The sequence below is a fragment of the Aegilops tauschii genome, chromosome 5 (genome assembly GCF_002575655.3).
Source record: "Aegilops tauschii subsp. strangulata cultivar AL8/78 chromosome 5, Aet v6.0, whole genome shotgun sequence".
In the NCBI taxonomy this organism is placed as follows: domain Eukaryota; kingdom Viridiplantae; phylum Streptophyta; class Magnoliopsida; order Poales; family Poaceae; genus Aegilops; species Aegilops tauschii.
The window spans coordinates 225,615,738-225,639,213 of record NC_053039.3 but is presented as its reverse complement, the minus strand read 5'-3'; the positions used below and the strand labels follow the sequence as shown (position 1 = coordinate 225,639,213).

Sequence of the window (23,476 nt, the reverse complement as noted above, 5' to 3'; positions counted from 1 at the left end):
TCGCCCGACATCTTGGCCAAGAGAAGCCAAAATCCATGGCAGCCCTCACGACACTCATGACCCACTTTTGCGCGGGCGAAGATAGCTGGTTGGCTCGTAGCAACAACACAGCAAGCAACCCTGGCACATCAAAGGCCAGAGATAGCAATGGCAAACCCCGATGCAACAAACACAAGCGCCGCAAAAATGATGAAAACGCCGAAGATATGGCAGTCAATGCTGGATTTAGTGGCTCTAAGTCCGATCAGCGGAATGGGCCACTCAAAAATTACAATTCGGGTCCGTCCAGTCTGGACCGCATACTCGACCGCCCATGCCAAATTCATGGCACCCCAGGAACACCACTAATCATACCAACAGAGAATGCTGGGTCTTCAAACAAGCCGGCAGGGCAGGCGCCAAAAACAAAGATAAGGGATCTCAAAGCGATGATGGCGACGAGGAGCCCAGATCACCGAATACAGGAGGGCAAAAGAAATTTCCCCCGCAAATCCAAACGGTGAACGTGGTAAACGGCACCCACACTCCCAACCCGGACCGGATGCGCACCCTTGGGGATGTCGACTTAACGGAACCAGTCGCCCCACAATATAAACTAGGGCCGATCACCTTCAACCACACGGATCGTCCGGTTAACACCAATCAGGGCAATCCAGCCGCACTAGTCCTCGACCCAATAATTGAAGGGTTCCACCTCACACGAGTCCTTATGGACGGAGGCAGCAGTCTAAACCTGCTTTACCAGGACACAGTGCGCAAGATGGGCATCGATCATTCGGTGATCAAGCCCACTAAAGCCACCTTCAGAGATATTATACCAGGCGTGGAGGCCAGCTGTACAGGCTCCATCACCCTTGAGGTAGTCTTCGGATCACCAGACAATTACTGTGCCGAAGAGTTAATCTTCGACATCGTCCCCTTCCGCAGTGACTATCAGGCACTGCTCAGACGAACCGCGTTCGCTCGATTAAACGCGGTGCCACATTACGCCTACCATAAGCTCAAGATGCCCGGTCCGCACGGCGTCATCACGGTTAATGGCAAGGCCGAACTTTCCCTCGTCACCAAGGAGTATACCGCTGCTTTAACATCAGAAGCAACAAGTGGCACCTTCCAATCGAACCTCGAGTCGACGGCTAGGCTCCCGGACACCGCCAAAGGACTCCGAACTACTTCGCGGCAGGATAGCCCGGCTCGTCCAGAGCTCAATTAAACACTTCGGCGGAGGCCAGGACAGGCCGCATATCGCGGCTCAACCGCTCTCCGGCACAAAAACATTTCTTACATTTCCTTTGCAGGTTCACCCTTGCGCCGACCAGGACTGGCGATATGGAAGCAGCTCGAACACGCAAGGGAATCCTTAGATATTCCCCGCAATGACCATCCGACTATACTCCGGATCCGCACACAGCTTCTTCCCCCTGGTCTCAGCAGGTTCCACAGTCATATCTCTTTTTTATCACATTACATGTACTCATACGCATCGACGTACCATTCAAATACAACGTGTGGATTTATATGACGCTTATCTGCTGTTATTTCTTAATGAAATTCTTTTTTCAAGTGGCATCCGTACACCGCGATATGCCTTAAATATGCCAGGGGCTTCGTTTTACCCACAATACGGCAATAAAGTCCGGACACCTTCATGGAAGTTCGGCACCCTGAACTTATAGCATTATATGCATCAGCTCCGAATCATGTCTTGGGTCAAATGTTGGGTTTGCCCGACTCCCATGTTTTGCTGCCTTACGTTCCGCTATATCGGCTAAGGCGGCACAGGGAGAACTACTGCGATTGAGTCCTGGTTCTTTCGGACGAGCACCTCAGTAGAGAAAGCCGAAAACTGATTGTCATGATACGGCGAGAGCTGGTCAGCTGTTCGAGAGGTTGTAAAATCTTTAAGGATTTCTCCCGCATAATGCCATAACCAATGCAGCATGCGATGGATCGGTTTTTCTTTCGATCAGGTGCTTATAGAGCCCCTCGTGCGGTCTTCCGAACACCAGGGGCTGCGCCTACCTTCCTTTCCTAAAGCTCCTATGGCTAAGTGAGAGTGATAAAGCCCTATAGTCCGATTGCCTGGTTCATTGTGCTGAACACCTCCTTCGAAGGACCCAAAACTGGGATAAAGGGTGATTAGGTTTATCCCGAACACCCCCGTACTTCTTACGTGGGGGCAGAAGCCGACGACTGGCCAACTCTCAGGATTAATAATAAAACGGCCGCACAGGAGGATAAACTTTTATAACAGGCAATAAATAATAGAAATGACCTTGTTCAACATTAAAAAGGACAACATGATCGTATTCATGGAAACATAATGTCCTTGGTGCATTGCTCCGCCGCAAGGCAAGATCCTTTCAGGACACTTTCATAATATAATTCGGCTTACGGTGCTCCTTTCCCTCTAGCGGTCCCTCGGTCATCAGCTTTTCGGCATCCATCTTCCCCCAGTGCACCTTTGCACGGGCGAAGGCCATTCGTGCACCCTCTATGCAGACCGACCGCTTGACGACGTCAAGTCGAGGGCAGGCACTCACGAGCCGCTTCACGAGCCCGAAGTAGCTGCTTGGAATCGGCTCGGCGGGCCATAGCTGGATAATCAAATCCTTCATGGCTAGTTCGGCCGCCCTATGCAGTTCGATCAGCTGTTTCAGTTGATCGGCAAAAGGCACCGGATAATTCGATGCTAGATACTGCGACCAGAAGAGCTTATCCGCATTGTTCCTTTCTTCGGCTCGGTAGAATTGGGCGGCATCCGATATGCTGCGGGGCAGTTCTGCAAATACCCCTGGAGAAATCCGAACTCAAAATTAGAAACATGATTTTCTCCTCAAATACTTGCTTTACATGAAAAAAGCCTTACCCGCCGCGATCTTCCTCGCCTCTTGGATCTCCTGTAGGGCGCCTTGGGTTTCCCCCCGGCAATCGCGTGCGACCTGATGAGCCTTGGCAAGTTCGGATTCTTTCTCCGTTAAACTCTGCCGCAAGGTCTCGCATTTCTTCATGGCCTCTTGAAGCTCCTGCTCAGCTTCAATAACCCTGGCCTCGTGCTTCTCACGAAGAGCCTGCCCTGCGGCTGCCTTTTCCTCGGCCTCGGCAACAGCCTTCCTCAGAGCCTCGACTTCGGTCATCGCCCCTGGCGCAAATCATGAAACATATTTTATCATACTGGAAATTCGTTCGCACTGAACGCGAACAAGGCTTGCGCATACCTTGTTTATCTTCCAACTACCTTTTCAACTGGCCAAGTTCTTCTTTGGCCCACTCCAGACTTTGATTCAGTCCGGAGACCTCCGCAGTATGAGAGGCAGCAGCCGCTGCAGAACCCTGCTTATCAAAGAAGAGAGATAGATGTCATCAAGTGAGTCTTCCTGCGAACATAAATTGATCCTCTGTCCGGTTCTTTCTTTCACCGAACAGTGTATCGGGGGCTACTATTCATACTATGACACTCTTCGAAACCTCATAAAACATACCTCAAAGCCTCTTATAAGGCTGATATAGGCTTCATTCAGTCCACTCTCAGCAGACTGAATCTTCTCAATCACCGCACCCATAAGGGCACGGTGTTCATCGACGATGGAGGCGCTCTTCAGCACCGCCAACAAAGTATCCGGCACCTCTGGTTGGACAGAGGTTGCCGGTGGAACAGGCACGCCCTCTCCAGCCGAGGGAGGACGCCTACTTGATTCTGGAGCCGTATTGGTCTCCGGAATCGCGTTCGGCTGAGGGCCAAATTCAAGATGGCCCCCGCCGTTGACTCCCATGGGAATCTTCTCCCCCATGTCTCCGGCCCCTGAAGTTTGACCTCCAGGCGCCGCCTTCACGATATCCCCCCCTCCTTAGTCGGGGTCCTTCTGGAATGAAGCCTCGGTGTTATTCACATATTTGGGGGAAGGGGCCTTCGGGGGCGTCCCGCTCTCCATAGCATCCGAGCTCAGCAAATCCTCTGATGAGGATTGTTCGGTGCGGGACCTCGCCGGACTACAAAAAATATGGCTCAGGTTAAAATATTATGCCATGATGAGTCTGGACGAACAAATGTGTTCGGATTTTATATACTCACGAGTTCACCAGGGGCTGGGCCCTGGGATCCCACGCCGGGCTGCTGTCGGCGGCGGCAGTGGACTCTTCCGGAAGAGGAGTTTTCCCCCTTTTTGGCGACTCGGCCTCCAAGTGTATGGAGGCCGTCCTCTTCTTTCTTCCCCCCGCCGAGGATTCGTCTTCCTCCTCCTCGTCCTCTTCGGAGTCAGAACGGGCGTTGGAGCCTTCGGATATTGTGTCCGAAGTGCCACGGCGACGAAGGCCGCCCCGGGTCTTTTTGGCCTCCTTCTCGGTCTTCTTCTTCGGCGCCTTGTAAGGCGCCGGGACCAGCATCTTCGTCAGAAGTGGGTCGGCCGGTTCTTCGGGCAGCGGGGCCGGACAGTGGATCTGCTCCGCCTTCTTCGTCCAGCCCTAGGAGAGTTGTGGAAAACACATCAAGCATTTCCCTTGGGTTATGCGGATAAAACGTATAATGACTTACCGAGCTTGCAGGGCGGGACCGTTGGTACCCACGGTCCTCGGCTGAGTCCGGCCATGATTTGCCGGACTTAAAAAGCACCTTCCAGATGTCTTTGTGCGAGGAGCCAAAGAGCTCTCGCAGGGTCTGGTGCTTGGCCGGATCGAATTCCCATAGATTGCAAGTCCGGTGTTGACAAGGCAGGATCCGGCAAACTAACATCACCTGGACTACATTGACAAGTTCGATGTTCTTGTCTTCCATATCCTTAACGCGCGTCTGGAGCACAGACAGTTCGTCAGACGAAGACTAGTTCAGGCCCTTCTTGGGCCAGGACATAAGCCGCAGAGGGGCTCCGGATCCGAACTCGGAGCAGCGGCCCATTCCGTGCCGCGTGGCTCAGTGATGTAAAACCACTGCTGTTGCCACTCTTTGATGGAATCATTAAAAGTACCTGTTGGCCATGTGACGTTGGGCATCTTGCTCACCATAGCGCCTCCGCACTCGGCGTGCTCGCCGCTCACTACCTTGGGCTTCACATTAAAGATCTTCAGCCATAAGCCGAAGTGTGGCAAGATGCGGAGAAAAGCCTCGCACACGAGTATGAATGTCGAGATATTGAGGAAGGAATTGGGGGATAGATCATGAAAATCGATCCCCTAATAATACATGATGCCGTGAACGAACGGGTGGAGGGGAAACCCTAGCCCGCGGACAAAATGAGGGAGGAATACAACCCTCTCGTGGGGTTCCGGAGTAGGGACGATCTGTCCCGCCGTCGAGAGACCGTGGTTGATTTTCTTGGCCAGGTACCTGGCCTCCCCAAGCTTTTTGATATCCTTCTCCCGGACGGTAGAGGCCATCCACTTGCCTCCTACTCCGGATCCGGACATTTTCGGAAGGCCTTTGTGGGCGGAGAAGACGAACGCTCGGGCGCTGGAGCTCGAGCGAAGGGGAATGGATCAGGAAGAAGAAGGCGTGGGTGCGAAAGGGAGTCCTTATCCCCTTATAAAGGCAGCAGGGATTCTGCGCCTCCCCACTTGCCTGGTAAACTCGCTTATTCCCCAAGCGTCGTGATTGATGGCGCGGTTGGGATATCCACACCCGTATTGATGAGAATCCCGTGATAAGGGGACACGATCTCTGCTTCGACAAGACGTGCCAGGGAAACTGCCTCACAATATGTGCAGTAGCTGGTTGAGAAAAAAAGGGTTCGAATAACGACCGGGCCATGGCGTGATGTCACGCTATGAAATTTGTCAGCAGATTAGATTTGTGGGATATTGTACTCTCTACGGTGGTATGTGGAATTTGTTTTGCAGAGTCAGACACGATCCTTGTGTTCAAAATCTTCTATGGAGTATTCAGAGGAGGAACCCGCCTTGCAATGCCGAAGACAATATGAGCGCCGGACTCATCGTCATTCAAGCCTGGTTCAGGGGCTACTGAGGGAGTCCTGGATTAGGGGGTCCTCGGACTGTCGGACTATATACTTTGGCCGGACTGTTGGACTATGAAGATACAAGATTGAACACTTCGTCCCGTGTCCGGGTGGGACTCTCCTTTGCATGGAAGGCAAGCTTGGCAATTCGGATATGTAGATCCTCCCTTGTAACCGACTCTGTGTAACCCTAGCCCCCTCCGGTGTCTATATAAACCGGAGGGTTTAGTCCGTAGGACAACAACAATCATAATCATAGGCTAGCTTCTAGGGTTTAGCCTCTACGATCTCGTGGTAGATTAACTCTTGTAATACTCATATCATCAAGATCAATCAAGCAGGAAGTAGGGTATTACCTCCATCGAGAGGGCCTGAACCTGGGTAAACATTGTGTCCCCCGCCTCCTGTTACCATCCGCCTTAGACGCACAGTTCGGGACCCCCTACCCGAGATCCACCGGTTTTGACACCGACAACCACCCCTCCAAGGGCTACTGTTCATCCAGACCTCCACCGGCTACTGTTCAACCAGCCCTCCACCGACTACTGTTCAACCAGCCCTCCACGGGGTCCTGTTCATCCAGCCCTCCATGGGGTCCTGTTCATCCACCGGCTCGATCGATCGGGGTACTGTTCATCCAGCGGCAACGACCTCTACTACCACGGGGTCCTGTTCATCCAACCCCCACCGGGAACTGTTCATCCAAACCCCCCAACAACACTCACTATTCATCCAGAGGCAGCATCGATCGGCTTCAATTAGCAGTAGTAGCGAAGGAATCGCTCGATCGGGTTCAGTTAACAGCAATTGATCGATCGCTCGGGTTTAGTAACACGTAGCCTACAGTGCAATCGCTCGGGTTCAGTTAGAGCCCAACTCCTCGCTTGGGTTCAGTTAGAGCACAACGCCTCGCACACACGCGCGGACGTACGAGAGAAACGCGCATCGCCCGACCCCCGACCAGCCACCGTAACCGGAAACTCCCTCGATATTTTCCTCGCCCTCGCTTCTACCACAGTTTTCTCCGTCATGGACGGCCCAAAGAATGTCATGCAGCTGCGTCTCCGGCCCGCCCAGGATGAAAAGCCCATTTTCTGTCATGATTTTTTGTCATAGAAGTAGGATCCCACCACATCTATGATAATACCGGGTTTTGTCACAATTATCGTCATAGAAGTGTCATAAGCATGACAGAAAAAATTCCGTTCGGCCCAAAATGTCACGGATGTGTCTTTTTTTGTAGTGCCTGGAGGTGATGTGGAAGGTACTCGACCAATTCATCACCTGAAGACGAAGGAACTCGAGTGCAGTACAGTCGTGAGCAGGCGCTCCATGTCATCCTTTGGGATGCAGACGGCGACGAGCTCGAGGTGCTTCAGTCGTGGTAGAAAAAGAGCGGGCGCGTCATTAAGGGGGGATAGCAGTTCATGAACTTGGCGAGGCGCAGCGTGGGCACGAAGCGGAGCGCGGACGATGGCAGCAAGCGCATATGCCCATCATTGAAACTGAGCTCCTCGAGCTGATCTAGGGCAGGGGATCGGAACCACTCGTCAAGCTTGGCTCGGTCCTTACCATAGGAATGGAACTTGCCGTGATAAGGCCTCTGATCGGGCCATGGTGACTGCCGAGGATCTAGGAGAATGCATCCAAGCTTTTGCGATAGCCATGGAAGAGCTCGTGGGCGTCGAGGAGGTCGACAGGGGTGCGTCTAGGAGAATGCATCCAAGCTTTCCCGGCGCCACCGCCGGGAAAGGGCGGTTTTCCTCGCCCCATATTTGATTGGGAGGAGGGATATGATGACTGTCAACATATTATCGGGGAGGTGCTGATGAAGTCTAGGCCTGCTGGAGTCGCTTGCAGTTCTTTCTTGACCCGCCTCCGCTTGTTGGCAGCCTCGTTCTCCACCTCGTCGGCGGTGACGGAATCCTCTGTCTCCATATTCACGCCGTGCTCCGGTGCTTCAGCAGCGCCGGCGTCGCCACTCCCTCCGATGGGGCACTTCGACGGCATCCTCATACACTGACGGCTTTGAGGACTAAGAGTGGCTTCGAGGATGCGAGCGGAGAGAGAGGATTGTGTGTGTGGCGAGGATGGGGGTGCCCGCTTTGAGGACTGAGAGCGGCATCGAAGATGCGGGCGGAGAGAGAGGATTGTGTGTGTGGCGAGGATGGGGATGCCGGCTTTGAGGACTGAGAGCGGCGTCGAGGATGCGGGCGGAGAGAGAGGATTGTGTGTGTGGCGAGGCTGGGGGTGCGGCCACTCGAGCGCGCCAATAATACAGACCAGTGGGAGCAAGGCGGGCGGTGGTCAAAGGCTGTCTCGCTTCCCGGTGAGCCTACGCGGCGGACTTCTGGCATTCATATACCATCATCTCATGGAGCAAGGCGGGCGCGCCATTAATATGGAGTAGTGGGAGTGAGGTGGGTGGCGGTCAAAGGGCTAGCTCGCCTCCCGGTGAGCCTGCGCGGCGGACTGCTGGCACGCCTACCGTCATTTCAAATAGTTAGTAGCACGCCTCGGCCTCCCGGTCTGCTTGCTAGCATACGTCTCATCAACTCAAGCATGCCCGTACGGCACACGGGACCCGTGCGCGACACGCATTATATTGATTTTCCTTTTTAATGATTAATTATGCCGCTTTATTGCTTAACCGAAGCACGACACTTACATTGTTGGTCTAACGCCCACGGTTTGAATAAAGAGTTCGTTTGCGATATTGGTTGATAATTATTTATAATTTCCTGTATGTAAGAAGATTATATCAAAACTTGTCTCAAATGTGAAAAAAATATCACAGTCTATTGGTGTCCATATGACACCACAATAAATTTCATGAATTTGAACTTAGTTTTGCATTTATTGAATTTTAAAATCAAGATTCTAGATGTTAGAAATTTCTTGCATGGGGACTAAACATGCACCCAGGGACACGTACGCATATGATTTTGCAATCCATTTTCATGCACTATCACGGGTCTCATGTAGATCAAATTTGATTTTGCACATTTAAATCCCTGGGAAATCAACCAATGTATAAAACACGAATAGATGTTATCTATTTTTTTCAATTTTCAACATTAAACTCCTTTGGTCGCATGTTCTCTGCAGAAAAACTTTGACATGCATTTTTGGGCCACATGCACGCGGTGGTCCTAGGACACTCACTCGAGTGTGCCCGTGAGGTCGCCGCCATCACTATGACATGCGATGAGAGAGGTTAATTTGACCAACAAGGATGGTCATTTTTTGTTTTTGTTATATGCACGGTAGGAGTATATATATAGTACGTGTTGAAGAGGGTGGCCGGGGGCAATACTATGCGTCATATAGGACACTCACTCGCATGCGATGCTTCCATCCGTGGGCCCGCAAGGTTGTCCTCCATCACTTTGACCCAGCAAGGAGGTTTCTTTTTGGGTTGTGTTGCGGTAGGAGTATATAGTACGCGTCGAAGAGGGGAGGAGGGGGCCGGGGCAGCACATATATACTACACACACGTCATTAATCGATCTCGCTCCATGTGGGGACTTTTCGGTTTTCGAGGCAGGTGCCGCAAACATGTTGTGCATATTGGGTATTAAAAACATCACCAACACATTGGGCCACATGCATACGATGGTAGTCACTCATCCGCCTGCGACTCTTCCCTCCATGGGCCCGCGAGGTCGTCCTCCATCTAATATATGACACAACGAGAAAGGTAATTTGACGGACAAGGAGGATTACTTTTGGGTTGTGTTACGGTACGTACGCAGGAGTATATATTACGCGTCGGAGAGGGGAGGGGGCAACACACACACACATATATATATACATACACACACATACAGCCGGTCTATTTTGCTAATATTAGCAGAATAACTATTCTGATAACACTTCCGCAGTGCACGCTCAACATATTTTGATTTTTTTGAATTTTTCGGTACTATTTTTGCTCCAGTTTTACAACCATTTGTCGAAACGAGGCGTGCGATACGCTGTTGGAAAGCTACGGACGAGGCACAACTTTTATATGTCGAAATGTTTTTGAGATTCCTTACGGTTTTAAGCTAATTTTGAACATCGTGCGGCTGACGACGAGTGGCAGCGGCCGTTTTTCGCGAAATTTTACAACCGTTGGTCGGAATGATTCAAATTATACGCCATTGGAAAGATATCGATGAGGCGCACTTTTTCATGTAGAACACTCTCTCTGTTTCCTTACGGTTTAAGAGCAGTTTTAAGATTACTGAAATGCGGGCACTCTGTTTTTCGTGGCACCAAAATCGACGGGTGAACCAGATCAGAGAGATAACCGCACTGCATCAGACGGAAAACCGCACCGCATCAGACGGGTAAGTGAACTTCATGATTTATTATGTCGGACGTAAACTTTCTCAGGCAAGTTTTTGTTGCCTTTTTTTCAACATTTTTTATGAACGAGTGGACCTCAGAGACGAGGGTAAATGAATCGCACGAATATCAAAAGTGAACCACATTAGAAAAATGCTTTTTCTTCGACACAATTTTTGCACTTCATATTTGGCGTAAGTGATCGGCGACACTACCAAAAATGAACCGCATCACTATCGAAAATGAACCGCATTGCTTTTTTTCCCTAGAAAATTTTCGCACAAATGCACAAGTGAACATCTTCACTTTTTAAAAGTGAAACGTAACACGCTCTCTAAGAGGAAACTGCAGTGCACTCTAGTCTTAAAAAAAGTCCACTCCAAAGGACTTTGAAGAACACTCTAAACATTATTGTTCTCTATAGAGCTTGGTTTTTCGATAGTGCACTGCATACATTATTTTGGTTAATGAAATTTGCACTGCGGGGACGAGGCAAGTGGACTGCATTGTTTGTTTGCACGCTACACACTACACACAAGAATTCATCCACATCTCTTTACTCTCTGCATTTTCTCAAACAACAAAATGAACTTCTTTTAAAGGAAAAGTGATGCTCTCTTGTCCTTCGTTGTTGAGTGCACAACAAATTATTTTTCCAACAAATGAAAAACATGGGTGTAGTGGGCTGCATCAATCAGCTGCAATAACCCTTTTTTCATGAAAATGAACCTCTCTAACATACCAATCGAACTGCATTTGACCAAACTTAAACAAAAACAAAAAAGAGTCAACTTGTGAAAGAAGCGAACTACTCCAACATACACAACAAACTGCATCATCACTGGACAAAAATATTCTTTGCACTTTTTTGAAGCTACTCCAACGAGACACAGGGAGTTCGGCGGCAAGGGGCTCGCCCACCTCCAGGAACCTTTGCTATCGATGTACTTCCTATAGGGGAAGACAGAGCTACAAGTGCCCGTGCTATGGACTGCAGTCACAGGTGAAATCCGGGCAGGACGGGGGTCGCCGGTTCTTAGTAGATCGGCGGAGGTTGGAGGAGTTGTACGTTGGCCCAAGGACAAGGGGAACAGCGTGCCTGCCCGACAACGGAGGAGGTGCACAACCCACAGGGTGGGGGCAGTAGTTTTACGAGCCCAGCGTTCGCTGAGTTGCACTTCCCCGTGAGCAGGACTGCACGCCCGTGTGCAGAATCGCAGTCGCCGGCTTGGACAACAACACGAGCATCAAGGACGTAGGCGGCCTCGCCGGAGAGGAGTGAGGTAGGCTGCCTCCTCTTCTCATCGGGGATCTTCTCCTGCCGGATCCATGGCAGAGAGGAGTAGCTGGGGTCGGGCTCACCGGATCCGCGACGGAGAGAGAGGTCAGGCTTGGTGGGGAGCCCTCTCCTCCATGGTTGCCGGGCGGCGATTGTCGGAGAAGTGGGAGGAAGAAGAAGGAAAGGAGAGGGGGGAGGGTGGCTCGCCTCCGGTGCTGCTATGGCCGTCCGGCGCGGTAGCGTGAGGAGAGGAAGGACGACAGGAACCCATGTGGCGGTGGCGATCTTGAGGAGGGGAAGACGAGGGGAGGTGGAGCCAGATCTGCCGGATCCGGCGGCTGCTGGGCGGGGCTTGGCCGCCGGATGTAGTTTGTTGGTCGGGGCACGACCTTGTGTAGCGGCGGTGGGCGAAATAGGAAGGTGGGGCGGGAGGATGATGGTGGTGGGGTGGGGCACCGCGGTGGCTGGGGCTGTCCCCGTGGTCACTGGCTGTCGGAAGTGGAGGCGGGAGGAGGCGGCGGGGGAGTAAGAAGGTGGGAGGGATGGGGGCGTTGGGGCGGCGGAAGGGTGGGGATGGTGGGGAGCCGCACAGTAGGAGGTGGTGGGGCGCCGGAGGGATGGGGATGGTGGGGCCACGGGAGTGGGGGCGGTGGGGCACCGTGTAGTCGTGGTGGTGGGGAAGAAGGTGGGCAACGAGCGCTAGGTGGGGTGGGGGTGGGTGGGCTAGCGTAGTTTTCTCCGGTTGTTGTGCAGTTCGGGTCAGGTGGACGGAGGAGTTCAGAAGTGTGAGCAGAATAACACTAGTCTCTATTCCTAATAGAGCAGTTGGTAGTCTCCATTTCGGGGTTTTTTTCGTCCCACCTCCCACCTTGGTCTGATTTTTTTCGCTGGATTTTTCGTCTGTTTTTTTCCTTACTCCCCTCTCCCCGTAACGAAAAAAATCGGCTGACCACCTAGCGAGTCCCCTCGCACGAAAAACAATCGGACGGAGTGAGGCACCCTCGCATGAGAAAAAATCAGACGAACGAGGCCGCCCTCGATCTATTCTCTATGTCGACGGAAACCACGCCGCTGCCGCCATCGCAGATCCCTTCGCCGCCGCCGATCTATTCGCTATCTCTACGTCGACGGGAACCATGCCCTAGCCTCCATCGCGGATCCTTTTGCTGGCGTCGAGGTCCTAGAAGAGCCGCCACCGCCTTCATTGCGGACCCCCAGGACGTCGTCGGGACACCGCCGCTGAGGTCCGCCATCGCCGCCGTCGAGGTCCGGGAGGGGCATGATCCCAGGGTGATTTGCATCCCGGGGCACCACCCGCTCATTGCCGGGATGCCCGAGCCCGCCAAGAAGTCCGCCATGCCGCGAAGGGGCTCCTGGGGGCACGAACCATAGCTGCACCGTCAGACCATCGCGCTCAACTTCGAGGAGAGGATGCCCGTCAAGGAGCGACGACCCTCCTCCTCCTCCGAACAAGATCCCAAAGTGCCTGTTCCACCTGTATGTGCTCTGCACACCTGAATTGAACATGTTATGTCTTCCTGCTTCTGAAGCTTAAACTGTATGTGCAGGAGAAGAGAGCTCGATGAGCTGCACGGCCTCACGCACAATGAGCAGGACGCCCAGGGAAATGGAGCCCTACTCGCCGGTCTCCGACCGCCGGCGTCGGCAGCACCGCTGCCTCCTCCAACCCTCCTTGTCGGTCGCCCGCGTGCTGGTGCGAGGTAAGCTCAATGCTCTCGGCAAGGTATGTGATCAGATTCAGATGGGCTCTTCTTCAGTTGCTCTATTTGCCTTTTATTTGAACTGATCCGACGCTGGGAAATTTTATTTCAGGAAGCCATGGAGTAGAGGGAGCAGACGCAGAATCTATTGTACACATCAAATCGAATCAATGGTGGTTTTCTACAAGCACATCAGTGCAAAAAATGACAATTGATAGCCTCTCCTGTAGCTATCATACCATGTGTTGTGTCACTAAGTTACAGTATCAACTGCAGTCTACATATTTTCAGATTAATGAAGTTTATAGCCCTCCAATGCAGTATCAGTATGCTTTATAAAATTATTCGAGTATTGCAAAATTGCATGATACATCAAATTGGAGCGTATCCTACTTTTTATGGACTGTGGACTTATGTTGCTTATTTAGAGGCTGCCATACATGGATCAGGTATGATATTGATTGCAGAAATTTCTATACGACTGTTGTGAATTTTGACCTATTTCTTCCTGATTTAGGAGAACTACAATTTTTTGGTGCATGATCTAAAATAGTTTCAACAAATCCTCCCCTAATGTTCTTAATGTTCTGTGGTACACAATTTGGGTAAAGGAGAGCACATTACTCTAATGTTTCTGCAGATGATATTAAATTGGACATTTCAATGGATAATATATGGTATTGACTTGGACATTGGTGTTGTGGAACACTCTAGCAGGTTTTGGATCTTATAGAAGTATCAGTTGGCAGGGTCTGAAAATCACGGTGTAAGTGTTTCAGCCTATTAATCTGTAGATAAAAAAGTCCGTACATCTCTACCAATAAGGCAATAATCCCGAAGAAAGTTCTACTATTGCAAACGCTCCAACTGAACAAGGAATATGAATGTTTAAATGAAGAAAGAAGCCAGTTTCTCCAGAAGGAATACAGAATAATATTTTGGATTATTTACTTGAGGTATTTCCTTGACTTCATTCTTTATTTTCTCATCCCTCATTATTGGTACTATATAATGGCAATTTGGGACGTTGCAGCTTAATTTTTTGGCAACATATGTTGCTTATTAGATGGCCATTTAGGATGCATCCGTGAATTTCTGAATTTACTCTCTTTTAGCTCTGCTAGGAGTGGGATTAATCTTTCTTTATATTGATTGCTCTTTGTTAGTACAACCAATATTTTACTGAATAAAAACTTAACTCTTGATTAATTAAGTGGTAGTTGGTGGAGTACATAATTGATCAATTGTATGGCAGTGAATAAAAATGTAACTCAATTGTATGGCAGTGACCATAATTGAACTGTTGATTAGTTGTCAACGATGTTTTCATAAACAAAATAATAATTTTTTTCTTATATTGGGAAAGTTGGGCTATAGATCGTGATCATTAATCGAGTTCACTTTTTGGGCAGTGTAAGTAATAGACATTGGGCAGTAATCTGGCTAAATTTACTGCAGTATAAAATTTGTAGAAGGTGGCGTAGCATTTTAGTTGTTATTACTATTCAAAGGAGATGCATGTGCTGATTCATTTTAGCAGGAGAAAGTGGTTCTTTATTCCGTGAAAAAATGACAGAACTTGATTCACACACTCCATCTAATTCATGGCCAAAATTCAGGTTATGGGGAAGTGTGTGTTCAAATGAATCTAGCATGCCAATAACATTTGTTGGTTCCTGAGAACTCACATGAAGTAGTACTATATCACACTCTTCCGTGCCAAGGAAGGCTGGATCGCTAGCAAGTCGTCCATCATGCTGGCTGCTGTACACCAAGAATGCCAGCGAGAACATGTATATTCCATAAACTTTTTCATTGTATTATACTCCCTCCGTCCTTGAAAGAGTGTACTTCCAACTTTGTTGGAATGTTTGACTGTATTTATACAATAATACGTCAACATTTATGCCTTCAATTTGGTAGCATTAGATTCATGATAAAATATATTTTCACCATGTACCTTTTGGTTTCACAAACATTGATATATTTTTGCACGAACTCGGTCAAACATTGAGATAGTTTGACCCTCCAACAAAATTGAAAGTACACGATTTCAAGGACAGAGGGAGTATTATGTAAAAGTGGCAAAGTACTGTTCTTGTCATTGCTTTAGTAAACATACATATGCAGTATGGCTATGAAGCTGAATGAATGCTCAATGTTGAGTTGAAGACTTCAAGATATTCATAATTTGTTGTGTGTGTTTTGATTAAAATGTTAAAGTTGGCCGGCCTCAAGCTGCCAGACTATGGATAGAGGGATATATGCCCGTCTCTCTTTTTTGCATGTTCTCTAAATACATGCAACTTATATGGCACAATTTCCATGCCACTTGGAAGTTGTAACACCACATGATTTGGTGATTTGTCAAAGGTCCGTGGTGTCGGAGAAGAAGAGGGGGGCACTGGGCCAACGGAGGAGGCGGCTAGGGTAGGGCAGGCCGACGAGGCATACCACGGTAGTTGCTATGAGAGGGGATTAGGGTGGAGAGTAGGGCGGTATGCTGGGACTCCTTGGTGATTCATGGGGAAGGACGGTGTGAAGGAGAGAGAGCTCTATGACGAAGGTGAGGTGGGTGTCATCCGGTTTTAAAGGAGAGGGCTCCAGCGAGAAATGTCCCGCTAGGGTGGAAACAGAGCGGGAAGGGAAGGATCGACTTGAAAATTGGTGCGTCGTGGGGTGTTTTTTTATGTTGGGCACGTGTGTTGGAGATAACATGGCGGATAGTCTGGACAATCATATTTATTCCCCACATATGGTATGAGCTTTGGGGAAGCCTGGACTGTCCAGACGGTTGAATTTTGAGAAGTCTACTGGTCGCCTGTTTGATGTTCGAAGTTCGAACACACTCAGACGCATGAGGAAGAAATGCGGCTCGACCTTGAAGACGATTTTAATCATTTGTTTTATTTATTTCTATGTATTATAGCGCGTAGCAACGCACGGGCGTTCTACTAGTATTAGCAGAATAAGACTCTTAAGAGGTGTTAGCAGAATATATAGGGCGGGTCTATTCTATTAACTGCACGCGTTGTTTTTTCGGTACTGTTCTCATTCTAGTTTTTTAACCGTTTATCGGAACGATGCGTGTAATATACCGTTGAGAAGCTATGGATTAGGCGCAACTTCGCCATGTTGAAAACTTTTCGAGATTCATCATATTTTAAGAGCAGTTTCGAAAATTGTGCGGCTCACGACGAATGTCAGCAAGCGTTGTTTCGCGTTTTCTTCTAAACCGCTCGTCGAAATGAATCAAATGATATACCGTCGGAAAGATATCGTCGAGGCGCATATTTTTCATATCTATTATTTTCTCTAATTCGTTACGGTTTAAGAGCAGTTTCAAATTTACTAAATCACGAAATTGTGTTTTTGATTTTTTTTTAATTTTTCGGTACTGTTTTCACTCCAATTTTTGAACCATTTGTCGAAACGAGGCGTGCGATACGCCGTTGGAAAGCTACGGACGAGGCACAACTTTCATATGTCAAAATGTTTTTGAGATTACTTAGGGTTTTAAGTTAATTTTGAAAATCGTGCGGCTGACGACAAGTGGCAGCGACCTTTTTTGCAAATTTTTACAAACCGTTGGTCGGAATGATTCAAATTACACGCCATTGGAAAGATATCGATGAGGCGCAACTTTTTCATGTAGAACACTCTGTTTCCTTACAATTTAAGAACTGTTTTAAGATTACCGAAATGCGGGCACTTTGTTTTTCACGGCACCAAAATCAACGGGTGAACCGGATCACAAAGAAAACCGCACTGCATCGGACGAAAAACCGCACTGCATCAGACGGAAAACCGCACTGCATCAGACGGGTAAGTGAACTTCATGATTTATTTTGTCGGACGTAAACTTTCTGAGGCGTTTTTTGTGAGCTTTTGTTGCCTTTTTTTCAACATTTTTTATGAACGAGTGGACCTCATAGACGAGGGCAAGTGAATCGCACGAATATCAAAAGTGAACCACATTAGAAAAATGCTTTTTCTCCGACACAATTTTTGCACTTCATATTTGGCGTAAGTGATCCGCGGCACTACCAAAATAGAACCGCGTCACTACCGAAAGTGAACCGCATTGCTTTTTTTTGTTTCCCTAGAAAATTTTCGCACAAATGCACAAGTGAACATCTTCACTTTTTAAAAGTGAACCGTAACACGCTCTCTAAGAGGAAACTGCAGTGCACTCTGGTCTTAAAAAAAGTCCACTCCGAAGGAGTTTGAAGTACACTCTACACATTATTATTCTCTATAGAGTTTGGTTTTTCGATAGTGCACTGCATATCTTATTTTGGTTAATGAAATTTGCAGTGCGGGGACGAGGCGAGTGGACTGCATTGTTTGTTTGCACGCTACACACTACATACAAGAATTCATACACATCACTTTACTCTCATTTCCTCTCTGCATTTTCTCAAACTACAAAATGAACTTCTTTTAAAGGAAATGTGATGCTCTCTTGTCCTTCGTTATTGAGTGCACAACAAATTATTTTTCCTACAAATGAAAAACATGGGTGTAGTGGGCTGCATCAATCGGCTGCAATAACCCTTTTTCTTCATGAAAATGAACCTCTCTAACATACCAATCAAACTGCACTGGACCAAACTTAAACAAAAACAAAAAAGAGTCAACTTGTGAAAGAAGCGAACTACTCCAACATACACAGCAAACTGCATCATCACTGGACAAAAATATTCTTTGCACTTTTTTGAAGCTACGCCAACGAGACACATGGAGTTCGGCGGCAAGGGGCTCGCCCACATCCAGGCACCTTTGCTGTCGATGTACTTCCTATAGGGGAAGACAGAGCTGCAAGTGCCCGTGCTATGGACTATAGTCACAGGTGAAATCCGGGCAGGACGGGGGTCGCCGGTTCTTAGTAGATCGGCGGAGGTTGGAGGAGTTGTACGTTGTCCCAAGGAAAAGGGGAACTACGTACCTGCTCGACAACGGAGGAGGTGCACAACCCACGGGGTGGGGGCAATAGTTTTACAAGCCCGACGTTGGCCGAGCTGCACTTCCCCGTGGGCAGGACTGCACGCCCGTGTGCAGAGTCGCAGTCGCCAGCTTGGACAACGGCGCGAGCAGCAAGGACGAAGGCGGCCTTGCCGGAGAGGAGTGAGGGTAGGCTGCCTCCTCTTCTCATCAGGGATCTTCTCCTGCCGGATCCATGGCAGAGAGGAGTAGCTGGGGTCGGGCTCACCGAATCTGCGGCGGAGAGTGAGGTCAGGCTTGGTGGGGAGCCCTCTCCTCCATGGTCGCCGGGCGGCGATTATCGGAGAAGTGGGAGGAAGAAGAAGGAAAGAAAAGGGGGGAGGGTGGCTCGCCTCCGGTGCTGCTATGGCCGTCCGGCGCGGCGGCGTGAGGAGAGGCAAGACGACAGGAACCCATGCGGTGGTGGCGATCTTGAGGAGGGGAAGACGAGGGAAGGTGGAGCCAGATCTGCCGGATCCGGTGGCTGCTAGGCAGGGCTTGGCCGCCGGATGTAGTTTGTTGGGCGGGGGCACGACCCTGTGCAGCGGCGGCGGGCGAAATAGGAAGGTGGGGCGGGGGGATGATTGTGGTGGGGTGGGGCGGCGCGGTGGTCGAGGTTGTCCCAGTGGTCGCCGGCTGTCGGTAGTGGAGGTGGGAAGAGGCGGGGGGGAGGGGGGGAGTAAGAAGGTGGGAGGGATGGGGGCGGTGGGGCACCGGAAGGGTGGGGGTGGTGGGGAGCCGCGCGGTGGGAGGTGGTGGAGCGCCGGAGGGATGGGGATGGTGGGGGCCACGGGAGTGGGGGCGGTGGGGCGCCGGGTAGTTGTGGTGGTGGGGAAGAAGGTGGGCAACGAGCGCTAGGTGGGGTGCGGGGGTGGGTGGGCCAGCGCGGTTTTCTCCGGTTGCTGTGCGGTTCGGGTCAGATGGACGGAGGAGTGCATAAGTGTTAGCAGAATAAGACTCTTAAGAGGTGTTAGCAGAATAAGACTCTTAAGGGGTCTTATTCTGCACACCAAATCGCTTATTTTGCTAACACTACATCCGGACTCCCAGCGGCGCTCGGTCAACCCCCACCCCGGGGCAACTTCCCCCGCCACTCCATAGTGCCCGTCCCACCCACTCCCTCTCCTACCAACCTTCTTCCCAGCATCGCCCACCCTCTCCACCTACCTCTCGCCAGATCTCGCCATCACGTCCTGGTTGGCGACGGATCCGGTCCTCCCTTGGGCGCATGCCTCCCCCTCCCCAATGAACTCGCTCCGACCACCCACCCATCGACTGCCTCTGCTCGCCTAGATTCTACCGGAGGCTCCGCAGGCCTCGATCTGGTCCGGCTGCCACAAATGCCGGCGGATTCATCAGGGGAAGGAGCGACCATGAGTGAGGTCTTCGAGGGCTACGCAGGGCAGTACTACGAGATCTCCGCTGCCCACTCCCGCAAGTGCGCCACCGCCTCCACCGCCGACGACGGTACGCACGCACGACCCCCCCCCCCCTCTCTCTCGCGCCAGAACCCCAGATCCCGATTGTTTCTTCTGTATCTTGGTCTCGTCCTCTTCTCTGCCTGTTCGCTTCACCAGAGAAGAAGCGGAAGAAGTTGTGTGAGATCCACGCCGACGTGCAGGAGTCTGAATCGCTGGTAAGAACCGGCTGAACTCTCTACAATTTTTGTTTTGTTAGTCTTCCTTCCATGCTCAGCTGTCAGTTCTAGCTATGTTGTGCATCCAATTTCTGTTTGGCTGGCTTCCCGTAGATCAGGAGGATGGATTTGGAGGTCCGGAAGCACTCCCTGTGTTGGCCACAAAGGTGAAAACCTACGGCAGTCCAGCTCACTCCATCGGGTGATATTTTTTGTTTAGATGCAGCTCACTTTCACAACAGCGTCCGACGAATCGCTGGAGCAGTCCACACAACATGCACGTGCGGCCATCAACGACTCCCTATGCAGTGCACTTGCAGGCGCCGGCTCTTCCATCTTCAAAATTTGTTGGTAGCCACTGGAGATGGTCTAGTCCAGGTCGGCTGGGTGACCCCGCGGTTCACACTTTGTTCACAATAGTTTGTTCAGTGCGCTTGGTTTTATGGCCATTAGCTATTGGATTTTTATTTTAAAATAATCGCTGAAGTGGTTCTGCCTCTGGATGCCGCAGACGTGCAGTTCGGTAGGAGATAATTGCACGTATCATCCCGGAACTTGCTGGCGAGGTCCAATTCAGTCCTGGAAGTTGAGTATTGATCCAATACGGTCCTGATTCTTGAAAATACGTCCACACTACGGTCCTGGAACTTGGGCGGGCAGTCCTGGCTCTACACTTGGCGTACGTACCGCGTATCAGCCCCTGTGCCACGTCATCACAGGTCTCGCCCGTCAGCCTCGGGCCCAGCAGTCAGCGCGGTGCCCACCCGTCAGTGCGCGACGCGGTGGTCATTTTGCGTTGCCCCCTCTCCCCCGTCTCTCTGTCTCTCCACTTCTCCTTCTCTTCCCCGATTGAAAACAGAGGAGGGAGCAGAGCACTGTGAGACGGCACGACGGCGGATGATCGGTGACCCGGCGACCGTCCGATGGTAGTTCCTGAGGCGGAGGAAGCGACTGCGACGTCGCCGAAACCCATAGGGCTGATTTCTACGGTGATGGAGGGCCCTCGACGGCAACTCGATGGCGAGCCTGCTCCGACGTACGGTAAGATTCGCCGACGAACTACTTAGGCACGGTTTTGGGCCGAATTGCGCTCTTTGTTTTGATTAGGTCGTCTGCACATATGTAGTCATTTGTGTTAGTACATTTTCTGCAATTGGGGGGAATTCGGCTAGGGTTTTGTTACTGTACAGTTCAAAGACTGAACTTCTAGTGATTTTTTTTTGCAGTGGAGCGCAGTGGGTGGTTCACTGTTGAGGTGATACATGGTGGATTTTTCTTTGGCAGTGGCAACAATAGGTGCTATTTGGATGGACAGAAGGTTTGCTATGATTACTGTCATGTGGAGAGGGCATATTCCAGATTTTTTGAAGAGTTAGTAGAGCAGTTGGGTTATGAAAAGGCTGGCAGAATTGATATGTACTGGTTGCCCCATGGGTCTCAGATTAATGAAGGTGCTGCTAGGCTATTGTGCAATGATGCAGACATAGATGCTATGTATTTAATGATCAATCGAGGGCACCATTTTCAAATGATATACCTTGATCATGTAGACAGCCATATTTCAGGAGGAGCTGAATGGGATGATGTAGTGGCTAATCCAGTAGCCCAAATTCCTGTTGTTTTCAGTCCAAAGAAGATGCCAAGTAGATATGGAAATGAAAGCAATACATCCTGTAGTGTTGTGGATGAAAGTCAAGATATTCAGAGTCATGACCAGTTATTTGTAAAACTCAGACCAAGAGGACAGAAAATAGAAGAGGAGGAAGAACCAAATGCAGATTCAGATTCAGATTCTGATAGTGATTATGTCTGGGATTATTGATAGTGATTATGACTTGGAGGATGGGGATGAGGATTTGTTCCAGGAGCAGCTACAACCATTGGAAGATACGAAAGGGAAGAAGGTGGTGGAGGACTGCAACTCTGAAGATGAGGAATTGGATGCTCCAGCTTCAGAAGAAGATGAAATGAAATTCAATTTCAAATCATTTACTGATGCAGACATGCATGAGCCAAAGTTCCATGCAGGACAATTGTTCTCTTCAGTGGAGCTTATGAGGAAAGCAGTTAGAGAGTATAGTTGCAAAGAGAGAGTGAACATCACATTCCCAAAAAATGACAAAATTAGGCTTGGTGCAAAGTGTGAGAAAGGATGCCCCTGGTATCTCTATGCACCTTGGGATAACAGGACAAATTCAATAATGGTGAAAACATTTAATGGCGAGCACACTTGTGAGAAGAAGTGGCAAGTCACGGCCTTTACAGCCGGTACATTGCTGACAAATATGTTGACAAGATTAGGGCATGTGAGAAGATAACATTGAAGGCCTTAGCAGGTTTTGTGCAGGAAGATTGGATATGACAATTAAAAGGGGCAAGCTAGGGAGAGCTAGGAGAATTCCATATGATATTATATATGGTGATGAGATTGCACAATACAACTTGCCGTGGGACTATGCAAATGAGCTGAGGAGATCTAATCCTGGTACTACTTTCTTTGTTGAACTTTCAGATGAGGGGCAATTTCAAAAATATTACTTCTCATTTGATGCATGCAAAAGGGGGTTCTTATTAGCTTGTAGGCCCATTATTTTCCTAGATGGCTGCCACTTGAAGACACAATATGGAGGTGTGCTTTTAAGTGCTGTAGGAATGGATCCTAATGATTGGATATTTCCTGTGGCTCATGTAGTAGTGCAAAGTGAAGATACAAAAGCATGGAGATGGTTCTTGATTGCTTTGAAGCAAGATCTTGGCATAAATAACACAGATCTCTGGACCATCATGTCTGACAAGCAAAAAGTAATTCCTTTGCATTATTATCTTACTTCAATATGTATCAGAACTTATGTGCATGCTTATATAGTTTGTAATGTGTGAAATGTCAATGTTTTTGCATGGTTTAATTAAAGCAGTCAAGGAATTGTTCCCTCTCTCACCACATAGATTTTGTGTGAGGCATCTATGGCAGAATTTCAACAAGAGCCTTTAAGAATCATTTATGGAAATGTGCTAGAAGTACTACAGAGGGAAGGTTTAGGGAAAATATGAACCAAATGTTGGTTCTCAGCAAAGAGGCCCATGATTGGCTAGATGAGTTGGATCCTAAAACATGGGTCAGCGCTTATCAAAATGATTTCGCAAAGTGTGATGTGCTGCTCAATAACAATTGTGAAGTCTTCAACAGATACATCCTGGAAGCTAGGGAAATGCCAATCATAAGCATGTGCCAGAGGATCAAGGGCCAGAACATGGGAAAGAATTATGGAAAACAACAAGAGGCCTTGAAGTGGCATGATACTCAGAGAGCACAGGGCCACGGTCAATCACCTCCTTCATGTGACAAATGACAGGATACACAATCGTCTTCTTCCTCGGCGACGATGGCCCGTACGACGACACAATTTCACACGCGACAAACTCTTCAAGTGATTGTGGAGGAGGATCTGTACACAGCGCAATCTTAGGCTCGAGTATCTCCACATCCAGCACTTTGCCAACTTTGGACGGCTCGCGGAGCCACACCATTACCTCAAGCTCGCGCCGGTTCTTTGGCGGTATGATCTCTATCAGTTCA

At 49.5% G+C, this 23,476-nt stretch overlaps 3 long non-coding RNA genes across 3 annotated transcripts; 2 read left to right on the top strand and 1 right to left on the bottom strand.

Moving 5' to 3' along the window:
• The first annotated feature begins 12,507 nt into the window (after positions 1–12,507).
• On the top strand, positions 12,508–15,180 carry LOC109757714 (uncharacterized). Its single transcript, XR_002231609.4, has 4 exons — positions 12,508–13,056; positions 13,128–13,303; positions 13,393–14,236; positions 14,900–15,180. It is a non-coding gene; the product is annotated as an uncharacterized lncRNA (long non-coding RNA).
• A 2,715-nt stretch (positions 15,181–17,895) lies between these two features.
• On the bottom strand, positions 17,896–18,927 carry LOC141023359 (uncharacterized). Its single transcript, XR_012184518.1, has 2 exons — positions 18,617–18,927; positions 17,896–18,497 (listed from the first exon to the last, which is right to left on the bottom strand). It is a non-coding gene; the product is annotated as an uncharacterized lncRNA (long non-coding RNA).
• Positions 18,928–19,312: 385 nt separating this feature from the next.
• On the top strand, positions 19,313–22,840 carry LOC141023358 (uncharacterized). The gene is made up of 4 exons (XR_012184517.1): positions 19,313–19,899; positions 20,014–20,277; positions 20,411–20,940; positions 21,126–22,840. It is a non-coding gene; the product is annotated as an uncharacterized lncRNA (long non-coding RNA).
• Positions 22,841–23,476: the final 636 nt, after the last annotated feature.